At 42.5% G+C, this 15,303-nt stretch overlaps 1 protein-coding gene across 1 annotated transcript in view; it reads left to right on the top strand.

Moving 5' to 3' along the window:
- LOC144818541 (alcohol dehydrogenase 1-like) overlaps positions 1 to 15,303 on the top strand; it is a 444,364-nt gene that overhangs the window by 315,545 nt on the left and 113,516 nt on the right. The gene's annotated exons all lie outside the window — the stretch shown is intronic.

Raw genomic sequence — 15,303 nt, 5'->3', positions numbered from 1 at the left:
CCTTGTTGTTGTGTCCGTTGTCGTCCTCGTGTCCTCCGGCCAGACTCTAAAAAAAGGTTGTTGATTGTAATCCTGAAAGAATTGTTGTGGGCCGTAAGGCCCCATCATAGGTGGGTAAGGGGGAGGGCCCCATGGGGTGGGTTGCCATCAAGGAGGGCACTGCGGTTGACCAAAGCCTTGGCCATAACCTCTCCAGCCTCTCCTGTTATTCCCTCTTCCTCTATATTGCGTCTGGATATTGCCGGCACTTGATCCGTCTGAATCGCTTGATCCGCCATCTGAACTAGAGCTCCCATAGTTAGAACCTCCTTTCTGCCCATTTTTGTTGAAAGGTGCGGGTGTGTAATCATCACTGGTGTAAGGATATATCTTCTCCATGGAGAATTTAGCTAAATCCTTCTTGAATTTCTCTAGTTTGTTAAACAGGATTGAATCTCTAAATTCTTTGCTTGATTTGTTGCCGTGGGTGCGTTCTATCGTTTCCATGGCACATCACATTTTGGGGCCGATTAGGATGGCGGACGGACTTGCGTCCGTCCGCCATCCCAGAGGTGGAGGGACCGTCCGCATGGGCTGCGGCGGTCCCTCCGTGCAAATTAGGATGTGACCGCCACCCTGGCGGTCACATCCTGGATATTTAACATTGCGGCGGGTGCTGCTTCAAGCAGCACCCGCCGCAATGTTAAAAGTGCATGTTTAACATTTACATGCACAAAGCGGCAGGCACCGCGCGGTGCCTGCCGCTTTGTGCATGTAAATACCGGGGGGTACCATAGGTACCCCCCATGTGCACCCCCCACCCGCCTACACCCTGGGGGCCCGCAAGGGGCCCCCAAATTCAAAAGTACACATGCTTTTCCACGGCGGAAAAACCGCCGCGGAAAAGCATGTTTACAAATGCATCCTAATTTGGCTGGCGGTGTCTGATAGACACTGCCAGCCAAATGAGAGCTTTTCCGCCGCGGTTGTAATCCGACCGCGGCGGAAAAGCAGCGGACAGAAACCAAGACCCACCAGCCATCGTAATGCGGCGGTGGGTCTTTGGTGACTCCGCAGAGGATTTTCCGCCTCCTCCGGGCCGGAGGTGGCTTCCGCCGGCCCGGAGGAGGCGGAAAATCCTCCATCCTAATCGGCCCCTAAATACTGATTTACAAAAATCAAATAAAAAAAAAAAAATTAGATTTATAGAATACAGCTAAAAGACACTGGACGTCTTTGATCTTTTTAGTCCCAATTGCATGTTAAAAAGAAACTTTATTCGAAGTATATAATAATTATGGCAGCTCTGTTCAAATTTCACAATACGACGAGTGCCTTTATTTAAAGCGTTTATTTATATCTATAGGCATCGAGTGATCGTCTTTTTCATCTCCGTGCCATAAGCTGGGTGGATCAATTGCGCATAACCAGGTTTACTTAGTCCTAAACTACAATTCCCATGGTTAATAATAATAATAATAATAATAAAGAAACTTATAAAGCGCCTGGTGACGCCATCTCCTCGTGTCCCCGCGCTACGGAGAAAGAAAAGACGCTCGGAGCAGAGAACTCCACTGTTCAGCAGTGTAGATTAGATGTTATACAGATGGGTCTTAAGAAGTTTTCTGAACTTAACTTCAGATCCCTCTAGTCTGAGACTGAGCGGAAGTTTGTTCCAGTTGCTTGCTGCCAAAAGTCTGAAGGAGCGGCCGCCCAGTTTAGCTCTTTTGACGTGGGGGATTTTTAGTAGACCCGCTCCTACTGAGCGTAGTGCTCTAGCTGGCTCGTAAATGTGCAACAAGTCAGAAAGATAGGATGGAGTTTTATGCCATACAATCCTGTGGCATATTAAAAGTGCTTTATACATCACTCTCTTTCTGACTGGTAGCCAGTGTAGCGCTGTGAGAGCAGGTTTAGAGGCTGCTCTTTTAGGAAGTCTCAGCACTAGACGGGCGGCCGTATTTTGAAGGACTTGCAATCGCCTTAGATTTTTTTCAGTGGTGCCTAAGAGCAGCACATTGCCGTAGTCCATACGGGACGTAACCAGGGCTTGGGCCAAGGTGCGTCGCGCCTCCAGTGGGAGTAAATCCAGTGTGTGGTTGAGGGTTTTTAATATCCCAAAGCACTTTCCCACTAGGCGGTTGACATGACCCTCGTAGGATAGTTTGGGATCAACCCATATTCCTAGGTTCTTTGCCTTCTTACTGGGGTTGGGCGTGGGACCTAAACATGTGGGCCACCAGTCCACTGTCCAGCTTGAGTTACTTCCTCCAATCACCATAACCTCCGTCTTAGAGCCATTGAGCTTTAGACAGTGCGAATTCATCCAACCTGCTAAAGCCTGCATACATGCCTTGAAGTTGGATGCTGCTGTTTCAGGGGCTTGGGACAAGGAGATCAGCAGTTGGGTGTCGTCAGCGTAGGAGACTAACTCCACTCCATATGCTTGCACCACTTCTGCCAAGGGGGCCATGTACAAATTAAACAAGCTTGGACTCAGAGCAGAGCCCTGGGGCACCCCTTGTTCTAGTGCTATGGCAGAGGACTTAAAGGAGCCCCTTTGGACCTGGAAACTACGGTCAGTAAGGAATGCTTTCAGCCAGCTTAGCGCGGACCCCGTGATCCCTGCATTGTTTAGACACTGTAGCAAGATGGAGTGAGCTACAGTGTCAAACGCTGCACTGAGGTCAAGCATTATCAGTGCCATGGTATGTCCGGAGTCCGCCCCTTGCCGTAGGGTGTCTGTAGCTCTCAGCAGGGCCGTCTCCGTGGAGAAACCCGGTCGAAAGCCAGATTGAGAGGGGTGCAGGAGGTTGTTATTCTCTAGGTGCGCCATTAGTTGTATGTCGGCCACTTTCTCTGCCACTTTGGCCAGATACGGTAGTAGCGAGATAGGTCTTAGGTTTTCGAACACTTCAAGGCTAACATTTGGTTTCTTTTTAATGGGAAGGACTATCGCTTTCTTCCAGTTATCAGGGAGAGTTCCGGAGACATAAGAGACCTGAAGTACATGCCTGATATAAGGTTCCAGCACCGCGATGCTTTCCCCCAGCACCCGAGGAGGTGCTGGGTCTCGAGGGGAACCAGATTTAATACCCTGACAGATGTTACTTAATATCTCTGGAGGGGGAACCGAAAAGACTTTGAGACAGTTCTCTACCCTGCTTGCCCCCACTTTTTCCTCAAAGTCTCGTCCACAAATTATGCCACCCGAGAAGGAGGCGTAGATGTCTTGGACTTTTCCGGAAAAATAGCTAGCTATTCTATTACATTCCTCAACTGAATCATTGTCTGGAGTACTGGTATTTACTACAACTGAGATTTCTTTAAAGATTTTGAACAATTCTCTCGGGGAATTCTCTGCCTCCTCAATCCGATTTTTGTAATGTACAGCCTTAGTTCTTCGAAGTTTGATTTTATATTTTCTCTGTGCCTCTTTATACTTGGTTTTAGTTTGGGGGCAGAAGTCTATCCGCCATTTGCGCTCCAGTTTTTTACACTCTGATTTGGTGCTCTGCAACTCGGACGTAAACCAAGGGGTAGACTTTTTATCTCGCCTCTTGTCATTGATGGGCACAGCGGGGCTGACGCATCTAGAGCGTTTAATATACGCTTCTCAAGATTGCAGTTGGCGCTTTTGCAATCATCGCCTCCTGGTGGACCCCCTAACTCTAGTAGTTGATTAAAGGTATCTTGTGAAAACCGCCTCCACCTCCGTAGTGGATAGCTGTTTTTTTCCCCTCTGTGAGTATCTGTATGTGGGCAGTGGATTTTGAATGGGATTAAAAAATGGTCCGACCAGGGAACAGGAATGGGCTGATTCACTCTTACTCCATTCCAGCTGCTAAAAACAGGGTCTAATAAATGTCCATGTATATGGGTGGGGACCTTGTTGTTTAGTACTAATTGTAGGGCCATCAACTCTTGCTTAAGGTCTGTCGCCTCCTTGGATAGTTCATCCTCCAGGTGAATATTAAAATCACCTAGTATCAGGAGTCTGCTCTTCCTAATGGCTAAATGAGCTATAGCCTCCACTAAATTGGTTGTGAATTCCTTAAGCTTTCCAGGGGGTCTGTATACAAGGATTCCTGATACAGTGTGTTGGGGTCCAAATTTCAGATTAAAAAGGCCGGCCTCGCAGTTATCTATTTGCAAGGGCGCAAGAGTGCATTCAAGCGGGGCCTTTATAGCGATAGCAATACCTCCGCCTCTCCCGCCATTCCTGTCTAATCTAAGAAGAGAGTAGCCTGGCGGGATAGCTTCGATTATATCAGGGTCTGAGTGTTCACCCAGCCATGTTTCCGTTAGGAAAAGAACATCTATCCTCTCATCCAAAAGGAGATCCCATATCTGGGTGTTATGCTTGCTTAATGATCTGCAATTTAACAAGCCTCCGATGACCCTTCCTTTGTCTGTCTCACTAGCTGGTTCTCTTTGGTATTTGAAGGGGCACATCGGGCAGTTTCGAAGAGTTAGTGCTTCCATCATGTGCCAGCACGTTCCCGTATTAGAGGGGCATAGATCTATTAGATGTTGTCTCCCGTAGCGTATGTGGGAAGGCATAGATTGCACAGGGGTAGTAGTCCCGAGCCCCGTTCGGCCGCGGACGGACGCAGACGGGCTTAACTTCGGCGCGCCTTCGGCGCGCCCGCTGCACGCGTCCGCTTTCCCATACACATTTATAGGGAGGGGAGTGGCCGCTAGAGCGCTGACCTGACCCCACAGAACCCGGAAGTGCAGGGCTCCTCCACGCCCTCCGCAACAAACGCCCACAATGGACGCGGCGGACCGGGGCGGGAGTAGCGAAGGTGAGTGACCCCCGAGCTTTTACTCAGCCCAGAAGTGAAGTGCACAATATTAAAAAAACTATTTTAAGTTTACACAAGTAAAGTTTTAAAAATAGCTGTAAATCGCTATATTAAAATACGCTCGTTTTCAGCGCTCACAGAATAGTTCTAGTGTCCTGCAGCGCAAAGCAGATAGAGTTAGCCACTGCCACCGGCTTCCTCTTCTCCGCCTCGCGACTGTACTCCTCCCCGCTTTATTTGGATCGTGTACAGCGCAGCTAGAGCGCTGACCTGACCCCACAGAACCCGGAAGTGCAGGGCTCCTCCACGCCCTCCGCAACAAACGCCTACAATGGACGCGGCAGACCGGGGCGGGAGTAGCGAAGGTGAGTGACCCCCGAGCTTTTACTCAGCCCAGAAGTGAAGTGCACACAATTAAAAAACCAATTTTAAGTTTACACAAGTAAAGTTTTAAAAATAGCTGTAAATCGCTATATTAAAATACGCTCGTTTTCAGCGCTCACAGAATAGTTCTAGTGTCCTGCAGCGCAAAGCAGATAGAGTTAGCCACTGCCACCGGCTTCCTCTTCTCCGTTAGAGGGCGCTTACGTGTGACGTCATACGACGCGCACAGTCCGGGAAGAGGAAGTAATCACGTAATATAATGGCCGCCACTGTTCCGTTCGGTACCTCCCCACAGACAGCCCAGAAGGACGTCCGGGGTACCGACGGACAGGTAAGCGTTGTCCCACATATTAGTTCTCAACAAGACGTTTTATGTCTAAATTAGGCTCTTTATGATAACGGTAAGAGTATACTAAAACCGTAGTCGTTAGGAGGTAAGCTTAGTGGACTGTTTGGTCCGATTCTTCCCGCAATCTACCTAACCAATGTTCGAGTTGAACATAAACAGGGCTTCACTGGGACATAGAAAGTACAAGCAGATGACAGCTACTGCTCAGATTCCATCTACTCTCATTTATCCATTACATACAGGGGTAGTGACAGTAAAAAGTCTCCTTCATTTTTTCGAACTCACAGGAAGCAGTGTCCGGGGCAAATTCTAGATGATTGCGCGATGTGAAAATGTTTATGACTTTTGACACACCATTAAGAAACACCTATGATGTGTCAAGCAATAGATATAGATGAAATCATTCAAGTTTCGAGCTGTTCGACCGATAAAGTTGTTGCAATGTTGTCAATCCTTCCTTCAATACCTTCTCTTTCTCCCCATCAGAGCGGTGCTCCGTTTTACCTGCGCTGTGGTCAGGTGAGGTGGGGCAACTTTTTCCTACGATATAGGTGAGTGAGAATGTGATCAAATTGATACATTATCACCAGATGTCATGATAAAAGAATTCGACATGCCTGCCTGACAAATGATTAGTATATCTTGATGGCAGATTGTGACAGTGTTACACTACTAATCATGTGTACATCCTTTTTCTTTCTGTGTATCTGTTTGTTCGTTTTGTCCGCTCCTTGTTGGTGCACATTGGACCACATAACCAGGAGAATTTCAGGTGATATCAAAAAAAAAAATTGTTTCACTAATTTTCTTTTCACCTAGCAGTAGCATTAGTCATGGTCCTGAAGAAGCAGTAGGAGACCTCTGGGCCCCGTTGTAACTGCAGAAACATGTCGACCTAACATCTATTTAGTAGTTATTTGTTTATACTACTTTGCACTGTTTTTAGATTTGGGAATGAATAGGTATCTATTAAAATACTTATTACCTCTTCATTACCCGATTTTATAAGGTTTCACACCAGTCACTTATTATTTTCACTTTTCGAGCACTGCTAGTCAGATTACCAACTGATATTAAGACACACCACACTTGCATTAAGATGTACTCGAGAGATTAGGCTGAGGTTTTGCCAAATCCTCCAAGGGTACAACCACTTACCTTTTTGTTGAAGGATCCCAAATGATGCAGGGTGGTACAGGTCGGAAATCTGATGGGAACATTTTTTCTCCTTGAGAAAGTACCCTAGGTTTGATGTCGCTGCTGTACCTCTATCTTTTAGGTTACGCTCTTTCAGATAAACAGTTAGTTTAACTCTTTTTTGTGACCCATTGCTACTTGTTGTTGGTAGATCCATGGTAGCCTCGCCATCCTCACTGTCTCTGCCGGCCTCTACATTTTTACCGGCCGTTTCACTAACCACTGGTATATCCAAACCTTGCTCTTTATTCTTGGTGTTTATTTTTGCAGACTCGTTCACGTTTGCTTCCCCCTTCGCCGGCATCCTTTTTTTAGATGTAGCACCACCTCGACCACGGGCTATCTGCTATAATACCCCTGCCACAGCCAAACAGGTAGTCTCCAGAGCAGGGCTTTATGCTGACGCGTTAACAAGTTCCAAAGCATGGGTGATTTCTTCCAAGGGCCGTAAAACAATAAAGCAAAATAAGCAAGCTGGGTACAAAGCACAGATATTTCAGAGCGCGTTTTTGTTTTTTTTGACAATCACGCCAACCGGCGCCGACCAACGGTTTTTTGAGTTCGTAATTTAGCGCGTTGAGCAAGCCACAGTCCCTCAGAGTGGGGTTTACAGTTTATAGTTTAACATCTTTAACAGGGCCAAATACTCGCCCCACGGTAATTAAGCAGCGGGTAGTCAGTCACAATGTCAGTTACAGTATCGGCTTTACTCTTCCGATACTTAGCGCTACAATGTTGCAGTAGCGTTTCAGCTGAATGACAGGAGTCTTACCCGAATCAGGCTCTCGGTTCTCGGCTCTCATCGGGCTCTTATCAGGCTGCCCGCTGCTAATCCCTTCCTCTTTCCACTTCGGTTCTCGCACGCCGCCCCACAGCTATGGAACCTCAGACCAACGCCGTCCAGGCGTTTCCAAGCTCCGTTCTTCTCCAACGACTGATCCTCAGAGGCGTGTCCACAGTTAGCCGTTAGCCGTTAACCGATAGCTTAGGGCCGGACCGAATTGCCGGATCTCCGGATCTACCAGTTCTTCGCTTGTACTCAGCGTCTCCCGGCAGCGGTATACCCAGCGAAATTTCGTTTGTCAGCCAGCTTTCTCACTCGATAGTCGGTCCGTAGGTCCGGAGGAACAGGAGTGAGGAGAGGAGCTGCCTACACAGCCCGTGCCTCGGCCGCCATTTTGCCTCGAGGCCCTAAGTCTTTGTTTACTAGTTTTTTTTTAATTTACATTTCTCAGAGCCAGGAATAGAATTCAGAAAACACAATGCAGCTCCCTACTGAAGAAAAATGCTCACGAAAAAACTAATAAACCCAGACTAAGTCTTATCACTAGGTACAATTCACAAAGTAACAGTCTGTGCAAAATGCCAGGCTAACATCGGCATTTACTGGAACTAGATACTACTCTAAACAGATACATCTCCCACAAGCCTATCAATATTTACTGTAGAAGTGCCACTTTGAGATGTGTATTATGCCCTAGTTTCATGCCAGAATTTACACATGCAAAAAGGTTGCAAATGAAACCGAAAGGTTTATGTAAATGCACTAAGTGCAATGTGTGTCAATTTGCTTAGGATGAACGAAATTGACAGAATAAAGTTATATATGATGATGCCTTTCAATATAACTCTCAAAGAAACTATCATAAAAATCAATTCATCAATTGCAACCCGAAATTCGTGGTCTATTGTCTTTTATGCCAATGTGAACAGATTTAAGTAGGTATCCCGATCAGACCACTGAAAGACCGCATTCAGGAGCATGTAAAAGCAATGAAGAATAAGCATCCTAACTATCCTTTGGCTACACACTACAGTCTAGCACACCCCAGCTTAAACAGATTAAATATCAAATTTCATGACATTGCACATGTAGAACCACATCCAAACAGTGGAAACAGAACTGTTGCCCTGAGGAAATTAGAAACCACATGGATATTGAATCTGCGTGCTGCAGAGAAGGGGCCAAATGTGAATAAGGAATTTCATATGTTCTTAACAGATTAGACTTCTTGGTCTCTACTCTGCACTGTGACTATTACTTGTTTCGAGGGAGATGGATCTACGTGGTTAGGAATTTCATATGTTCAAAACTAGTCGCAATCATTGTTTTCAACTTTGACAGGCACATTGTACTATTTAGATTCGGTTTTCTGAATATTTTTCAGGCTTTGGAAGGGTAAGAAATGCAACAAATGTAGCCATCTTCCAGTGCTGTATGTTTTTTTTATATACACATTTAGAAAGTAATGTATGACATGCAAATTGTTACCTCAGAGCTTGATCTCTGGAGGTGTCAAGAAGGATGCAATGTATTTTTCCAGCTATTGAAGATTTTCCTCAAAATGTGACCACTTGTACTGCTACTTAGCTCTCATCTCTGCACAAATACTTGTAGTGTGCATGTTTGAATGAACACTATGAACCTTCCAAACAAGCTTGCAAAATTACTTAATGCAATTAGTTTTTTCATTGTTATGACAGATAAGTAGTTGGGTCATTAATCCTCATTTACTTCTAATTGTTGTTTGAGTTGGACTCTATATAATACATATTCTTCTCATTTTCATGGGTATTTTTCATACATTCTTTTCATCCTTCATCTCCCTTCACTACTTCATTCCCTCTGTTTTACAGATGTGCATACATCATTGGGGTCCCATTGGGAATGATGGATACTAGAGTGGGTAACCAATTAAGATTAGTAAGCTCTTTGATGGCCGCTCCACTCCCTTTACGCTTCAGAGGACTTTTTAGTCAGTTTTCACTTATTGTGATGCACGGCTGCTTATAACCCAATGAGACATCTTACAGAGGTCCCGATTTGAAAACAGAAGTAGTGTGCGGGCAGCGTCATGCCGGTCTAAGGTAGGCTTTCGTGTGACATAAGTATCCAGAGGTTTTCTTCAGACTTAATGTGTAACAAATGTTTCTGAGTTGCTTTGTCATTTATACAGCTCGTTCTTCTGCCACATGTTAAGAGTTTATAAAATCTCCGATGTCTTAGAGGTGCAGTTTCTCTTTATGCTAAATTATGTTAGATACACAACAACGTCAAATTCTCAGTTCTTTTTTTTTTACTAATACTCTCCTATCTAATCACTTTACCAGATTATCAAGCCTCCATCTAAGGTATGCATCATTTGTATACCTTTTACATTGGTTAATTGTGGTGAGTTGAACGAATCGCTTAGTGTTTATCATCATTCACTTTTATAACTGTTGGTTGATAGACTCCACTTTTGAGACTTCTCGGGGCTAAAAGCATGCCTTTTAACTTAACTATTTTTAGTCCACTGGCATTTTCAGACAGTACACGTTGTAGTAAGGAACTTTCTCTTTCCACTTATGGACACTATTGTGACTCTGGTTGCAGTTCAGGTTATACAGTATGCTTTTTAATGAGATAGAATTCAGACTGCTAGCACTTTTCACTGTGTCCTGTTCTAATAAGGGGTTCAATTTCCCCTTTTTTCCCCTTTTTGTCACAACACTAACATTACTAGTGGAAGTGTGTTTATACGGTTTGCCTTCTACCATAGTGAGCATTGATAATACTTACTTGTGAGAGATTGCATGTGTGCACAATGAGCATAGTTATTCACATTCTTTTTACTTACCCCAAATGACTGGGGATGATTGGAATCTCTGTTTTCAATAAGAAACTCATCACTCTTTATATTTCTCAGGAGAACACGTAATTCTATTTAATAACTGTGTTTAGTCAGACTCCATTCTGTGACTATATATATTACGATCGGGAGAATACACAACCTTTTAAGGTGATCATCCTCTTGGAGGGTCACCTGATAAACATCATAAGTACTGCTCATTCTGTTTATCAGGTAACTTCACTTGTCTCTGTTTTTTTTAACCTTTCAAGCCACAAGATATTACTTTCGAACCTTGAATCTCTGGAGTTGTTTTGGGTGATTACATCCATTGCTATTGACTGATCCCTACAACGATAGGTGGGTTTTATGGTCTTTCATAGGGTCCGTATACTTATGTGGGTCCTAGTGATTATACAGTGACTTATCAAGGATTAAAAGTCAATTCGGGATGTTACAAAATTTTATGAGATTTAATGGGAGCTCTGTTAGTAAGGCTTTTGTAATGTAAAGTTCAGTGATATATGTTTTGCATTCTAATAGTCCTACTGATTGTCCCTCAGAAACACACTGTTCAATTGGATTTTGATTGGGAGCTCAAGACTGATTGGTTGTTCCAAATGGTCCATAAATATGAGATCCACTTTGAAAGACATTAGTGTTGTTTTTTCTGACATGATTTTGCCTTTCAAGGAAAGGTACGTTTTACACATATCATTTCCTTTGCTTCATGGCAATTTTTGGTTTGAATAAACTGCTATGTTCTGGCATCTTAAACTTCTTATTTCTACATTACGTATGATCTTGTCTCTGGCATGGATCCACATTCAGGTGTTCTGGAAATGTCTTTTTAGTAATGGGACTTCTCTCATCAATATATATATATATATATTTTTTTTAAGTTTTTTATTGAAGATCTTGTATCATAATTTCAATATAAAAAAAACAAAGTACATTGGCAACCACAAAGTAAATATACAAAAGAAAGAAACATGATTTACGGAATACATCAGTCCAATATTACTCAAAATACAATCTCCAAATTTTATCAAATTTCCTCGTCCCACCAATTCGCTGTGCATATCGTAATTCACTCTTTCTAACATTTCTCATTTGTTGAAGCCAGGTATTAAACGAAGGAGCTTGTATTAACTTCCAATACTGAAGCACCAGAGACCTTGCCACTGCTATTACAATAAATAGTAGTTTAACCATCTGTTCTAACAAACCAAGATCAGAATCATATCCATACAGTATTAATTTAACGTTATAAGTAATCTGGATCCCACAATACTTTTGCAAATATTCGAAAATCTCATTCCAAAAAGGCACAATTTTAAAACAGTGAGCTATAATGTGAGACCAGTTAGCAGGAGTATATTGCTGACATCTAAAACAGATGGCACTGGTATTAGCATACATTTTAGCAATGGCAGCAGGAGTACGATACAGGAGCCATTTACTGAAAAATAACATTCTTCTCCAATTAGATCCTCAAAGAACACTAAAATTCAGTTTATTTATGCTTTTCCAGGTATTAATAGTAAGAACATGATTCTCCTGTTCTTGCCATTTTTTGATGGCTTTCGTACTTAGATCTACCTCAATATGTTGAGCTAGACAACGTTTCCATGCCCCTGGCTTCCTCATCTGAGGAATCAAAAACAAAACGTCCCATAACTGACTAAAGGAGCCAATAATTCTTCGCTCCACTTGTTCCAGCATTTTAAAGATCGAAACATAGGAGCCTAATAACATAAAATTCCCTGAAATTAATAGCTGCATCTCTCCCGGTAACAACCAAACCCCCTCCCTTAAAAAATCTGATAGGGTATAAAACCCAGCACGTTCCCATTGCAAAACAGTATCCGCTCCAATTTTCATTCCCATAAAAATGAGAGCATTCCTTAAGGGAGTTCTAGAATTAAACTGCGGGAGAGAATACATTTTAAGAAAAACTTCACGACGTTTAAAAAACCAGTACATCATCTTATATCGACTAAGTTTCGGTGATTTAGGGATCTGCAATGGAAATGGCGTCAGAGCCTCTTGACAAATTTGGTCAAAAAAGAAATTGATAAATACATTTGGACTCTGCATTCCAGATTTAAATCGCTCTAAATATTGAGCAAAATATGCGCTATAATAATCTCTGAGATTAGGTACAGATAAGCGTCCCAATTCGGTTTCCACATAAAGTGTCCTCATTGCTATCCTGGGTCTTTTTTTGCCCATATAAACCCTGAGAATAAAGATTCCACTTTTGAAAAAAAGCCGCTAGGCAAAAAGCACGGAATAGCAGAAAATAAAAAATTGAATAGTGGGAGAATAGACATTTTTATAAGTGCTACCCGCCCCAAAATAGTAAATGGCAACGAATCCCATCTAGTAAACAAGGATTGTACCTTCCGTAGAAGAGGATCAAAATTCAGCTTAACTAAATCGGAAACCAGAGTAAAAAACATAACTCCCAAATACCTCTTCGGTCTTGAATTAGTGCAGCCAACTAAGTCATCATCTAAATCCACCTCACCCCCAGCACAAACTAATATTTCCGTTTTTTATTTTTATTAATTCGATAACCTCCCAAGGCTTCGAATTCTTCAAAAAGCTGTAAAGCAGCAGTCTGAGATTGAATATCCGTCTTAATTAGAAGCATAATATCATCGGCATAAAGTTAAATTTTTGCCATAGAAACAATCGGAGGAGGAATATTCACAGATTCACGAATTGCTTTAGCTAACGGTTCAATAAAAAACCAAAAAGAATAGGGGACAAGAAGCAACCCTGCCTGGTGCCCCGTTGGACCGATACTGTACCTACCATAACAGAATTAATAATTATATTGGCTCTGGCACCCGTGTACACATTTTGGATTAAACTAATCATTTGTGGAGGGATTCCAAAGTGCTTTAAAATAGCAAATAAAGTTGTCAATACCACCAAATCAAAAGCTTTTTCTGCATCTAATAATAAAATTAAAGCCGGTATTTTTTTTCGTCTGAAAATAATCTAAAGCCTCAGTGAGAAAATGTGTATTAGTAGCTAACTGCCGGCCTGCCACAAAACCGTTCTGATCTTGATGAATAAGATCCATTGCAATAGAATTAAAACGTATTGATAGTCATTTAGTAAGGATCTTATAATCAGTATTCAGTAATGTGATAGGCCTATATGAATTAGGGTCTTTAGGATCTTTACCTTTCTTTGGAAAGCCAACAACTGTCCCCTCCCCAAAGGAGTCTGGAACTTGCCCACCCACTAACATGTAATTAAATAATTGTAGTAGTAAATCAGAGAAGGCACTAAAGAAAATCTTAAAGAATTCAGCTGGGAGGCCGTCCGGGCCACAAGCCTTACCAATTGGTAAGTTGTTAACCACTAATTCTAATTCTGACTTAGAAAATAAGCGCATCATTGCATCGCTATCTACCTGAGATAGAGAGGGCATATCATATCTGATTAAAAAATTTGTGAGCCTGGAATGATCTATTTTTTTCTGTTGGCTATGTATATATCTGTTTATAATGGGACAACATAATAGTGCCAATAACATCCGACTGTGATACTTCTATCTTAGTAGCAGGACACTTTAGAGAACGGATCAAATTTGCGGCAGCTTGCTCATTTGCCTGCCAAGCGAGGAGTTTACCAGAGAAATTACTCTCCTCTTAAATCCTCTGAGATTTTGTCAGAAATTGCTGTTCACTCTGTGTAAAAAAAAACTTACTAAGTTCACGTTTGGCTTCATTTCATTTGTTTTGCGCATCACTAGAAAAGTTATATTGTCGAAGCAGAGTGAGTGAATGGATTTTTTGATAAAGTAGAGTCCTAGCTTGTTTAATAGCACGCCATTCTTCTGCGTCTTTACTGATTATGATGCCACGAATAAAAGCTTTTAATGAGTCCCAAATAATATGCAGCGGGGCCGTGTCTGAATTGCGAGCAATAAACTCAGCAATCTCGAGTTTTAAAAAAGAGACCCAGTTGCTATCTTGTAAATACGTTTTATTAAATATCCATCTCTTAGGGGGCCTAATTTCTTCCCCTACTTCAAATTCGATTAACAACATTGCGTGGTCGGAGAATCAGTTATGCAAAAATTTAAAATAAGAAAATGTTAATAACCTAGAGGCCAAGAAAAAATCTAAACGAGAAGAGGGTCTATGTCTTCCCGACCAACAAGTAAATTATTTTTTCTGTGGAAATTTTGATCGCCATGGGTCACAAAGATCCAATAAGGATATATTCTGCATAATAGACCTTCTTGACTTTGGTTTAGATTGTTTGTTCGAGGCACCAGTGGAATCTAATTTTGTATCCATAAGAATGTTAAAATCCCCACCTATAACTATATCCCCCCTAACCATCAACAATGATTGAAATAAATCCTCATAGATTGGGGCACGGTCTTCCACTGGGGCATAAAAACTAACAAAAGTGATTGGTCTATTCCTGTCTTTTATTAAACACGTGGCCCAACACCACCCCTCCATCTGCAAACTGGATAATTTCCGCATCTAAGTTCCGATTTAAAAAAAGAGCGACCCCACTTTGAGATTCTTGAGCGCATGAAAACCCGCGATATAAAGACCAGGTTTTAAACATAGAAAAGGAATTAATTTTAGCAACAGAAATATGAGTTTCTTGCAACATTACAACTGCTGGGCGCTCTGATTTAATCCATAGCTCAATATCTCAATTTTTTTTCCGAGTGTTCAGCCCATTAACATTAAAGGAAATCACCTTAAGCCCCCCAATAGACATATATATAAATCATTCAAAACAACTTCTTGCCAACATATTTTTTCATCACAACCTAACAAGAACTTCAATTTTTTCATTTTTTCCCCCACCCACCCCACTCCCCAACCCAGGTGCTTCCCTCCTGCACCTAGCCCCGTGGCCCTGTACTACACCTTCACCTCCCCCCCACGCTGGCCACATGGCACTAACCCCTCTCATAGAGGCGCCT

The sequence above is a fragment of the Lissotriton helveticus genome, chromosome 2_1, assembly GCF_964261635.1.
Source record: "Lissotriton helveticus chromosome 2_1, aLisHel1.1, whole genome shotgun sequence".
Lineage (NCBI taxonomy): Eukaryota > Metazoa > Chordata > Amphibia > Caudata > Salamandridae > Lissotriton > Lissotriton helveticus.
This window is presented reverse-complemented; position numbering and strand designations above follow the sequence as displayed.